Here is a 2643-nt window from a genome sequence, read left to right as displayed (position 1 = left end):
GAAAAGAAAAAAAGGTTTTAGAGAATCAAAAAAAAAAAGCAATAAGAGAGGCTGTGTTACTGAACACATGCAGAGCAAAACATCCTACCCCAGCAACTGTTGGTAGTGAAATGATTGCTGTTCTGGGCGGCGAACCTTGTGAGCTAGCCCTGCCTTCGGTGGACCAATCCATAGCTGTTTTACAGAATGCACTTTTTGAACCAATCCTTTCATACCAAGATTTTAAAACAAGAGTCCTTCAGAAACGGATTATTTGAAAAACTCTAGCCAATGAGCATTTGACTGTGTGTATAAAACCACATGTTTTTGTGACCAGCAGTTTTAAAATTGGTAGCCTAGACACAATGGCCATGTTCTTTTACAAGATGCCTACAGATGCCAAGAAGCCAGAATTGCCTGTGGGTGCCCCAGCTTGTGTTCAGAAAAGAAGACCCATTTACACTTATTTTGCGAAAGAGGAAGACCCGTTGCCGAACCCCGCATTTCATCCTGAAATTGAACCGAAGAAACAGGAAGCCTTTATGGAGTCACTGCCAGTTGTAAAAGAGGAAAAGGATAGCATGTGAAAAAATTTCTTGCCGACTTTGGAGGAAGCAGACTTGAAGGCGGAGGTAAGGCCCTTTTTATAACAAATAGATGAAAAATTACAAATGTTTTATAAATATTTATGGTTAAATATTTTTGTTTTTTAAATGGCAAGGACATGGCAACCGAAGGACCGTTGGAGGATAGTGATGTAGAGAACCAACCGATAGACCCCAAGTCATGGAAAGATGGCAACATTGTTATGGTAAAAGCAAGTGAAAGCTTTACCAGGTGTGAAAATAATTATTACATTTATGCCCTTAAAAATTATTTTTTTGGTTTTTGGACAGATAACGAAGTCAGGGACGTACAGGATCACCTCTCTGGTGTGTGACGAGTGGCCGACAGATGCAGAGCCAGAAGAGCATGATGAGGTAAAAGCATCTTAAATTATTTGAAAGAAAAGAAATATATCTATGTAAGGTGGTGGTTAAATGCTACTATACGGTTGTGCTTAATAATAGGTTGCTGAAACGATTACCGACGGAACCTCCGCCTGTGGTGATTCAGAAAGAAATGATACAGCCAGGGTGTGCAGCGAGCTGTCATCAGATGTAGAATCAAAAGAACATAATGAGGTAAAAAAAACCTAGAGCATCTTGAAAGAAATATAAATATATATATAAGGGGTGGTTTAAACAAGGCTATTTGTTTGTGTTTAATAACAGGGAGCTGACAAGGTGCCCGACAGTGCAACAGTTGGGGATGATGATGATTCAGAATCAGATGAGGGTATGACTGAGGTAGCATGAGTAAATTGTTTGCCTTTTTTATTTTTAAATGATTGCACCAAAGAATTTAAAACATGTTTTTTTTCTTTGCTTTTGCCAGACATGTTCAGAGGATAAAGAGGATAAAGAGAGATGCCCTTTGAAAAGAATATCCATGATATGCACCTGCTGTTCTTGTATGAAGCAAGATTTTTTAAAAAAGACTGTAAAAAGTAAGGAGGGTGACCAGCAGAGCTGCGAAGATGACATTATAGCCATTATTATTATTATTTATTGTAGTAAAAACCATTTACCATTGCTTGAAAGAACAGCTTTTTGAAAACTGTACAGCCTGTGCAGTTGATACTCCCAATCCACTTAGTCACCCTTGTATCATTTGGGGTTGCTCAGAAGTATTTCACCAGATTAGACATATTTATTCTAAACTGATGTGGCCCGGATCCTAAATATAATTATAGCTGAAGGCTACAAACTGAAAAAGCTTAACATGACCATTGAAATTGTAATTGAAGTAGTCAAAATGATCAGGGAGGTTGCAGGGACGTCAGACCCGGTGGCATTGCTGGTAGACCTGTCAAATAAGGTGGCAGCCAAAATTGGCTGATCAGTGTGTAGCAGGGTTCGTAAAATGGATTCTAAAACTTTTTACATGCCAGGTCCTTACCCTAAAGGGTCAAAAAAAAATAAACCTGAATATTGATTAAGATGCATTGTAAAATAAAAAAGCTTGTATAATAATTCCCTTTGCTTTTGTATTAAATAAAAGTGTATATCTGTATCCTATATTACTTTGCTTCTGCATTAAAAGCTTGTCTTTTAAAAAGTAAGATGTGTATAACCGCTTCTGTATTAAATAAAAATAAAAGCAAAAATTGGATCTTGCATATACATACGTTTTAAAGTAAAACGGGTTAGATATGGTGAGGTTGCTAAAGAAAATGTAGTACTCTCCTGGAAAAGTTGGGAGTTTTGGGGTGTAAAACCCTTATTTCAGGCTGCTAAAAGGCACCATAAAACTTTGAGCAGAAAGCAGGTTGCAGCTTGTCTTGTGGATCAAGATGCTTACACTTTACATAAGGATTAAATTTAAAAGAAATAAAATGGTTATGTCTGATGTGGACGCGCAATGGCAGGCGGATTTGGTTGACATGACCTCCTATTCTAACCACAATGATGGTCGTAAATATATTTTAATGGTGATAGATATTTTGTCTAAATACGCCTGGGTGATATCCCTAAAGAATAAGACAGGGGAAGAGGTGGCAAAGGCATTTAAAGCTATTTTTAGACAAGGCCACGTGCCGCAAAAATTACAAACAGATTGAGG

General features: G+C 37.6%; 1 long non-coding RNA gene across 1 annotated transcript; it reads left to right on the top strand.

Annotated features, from left to right (window-relative positions):
- The first annotated feature begins 889 nt into the window (after positions 1-889).
- On the top strand, positions 890-1305 carry LOC117883889. The gene is made up of 3 exons (XR_004647434.1): positions 890-959; positions 1050-1163; positions 1254-1305. It is a non-coding gene; the product is annotated as an uncharacterized LOC117883889 (long non-coding RNA).
- The last annotated feature ends 1338 nt before the right edge of the window (positions 1306-2643 follow it).

Source organism: Trachemys scripta, chromosome 10 (genome assembly GCF_013100865.1).
Source record: "Trachemys scripta elegans isolate TJP31775 chromosome 10, CAS_Tse_1.0, whole genome shotgun sequence".
NCBI lineage: Eukaryota > Metazoa > Chordata > Testudines > Emydidae > Trachemys > Trachemys scripta.
Note: the sequence above shows the minus strand (reverse complement) of the source record. Positions and strands in the feature narration are given on the sequence as shown.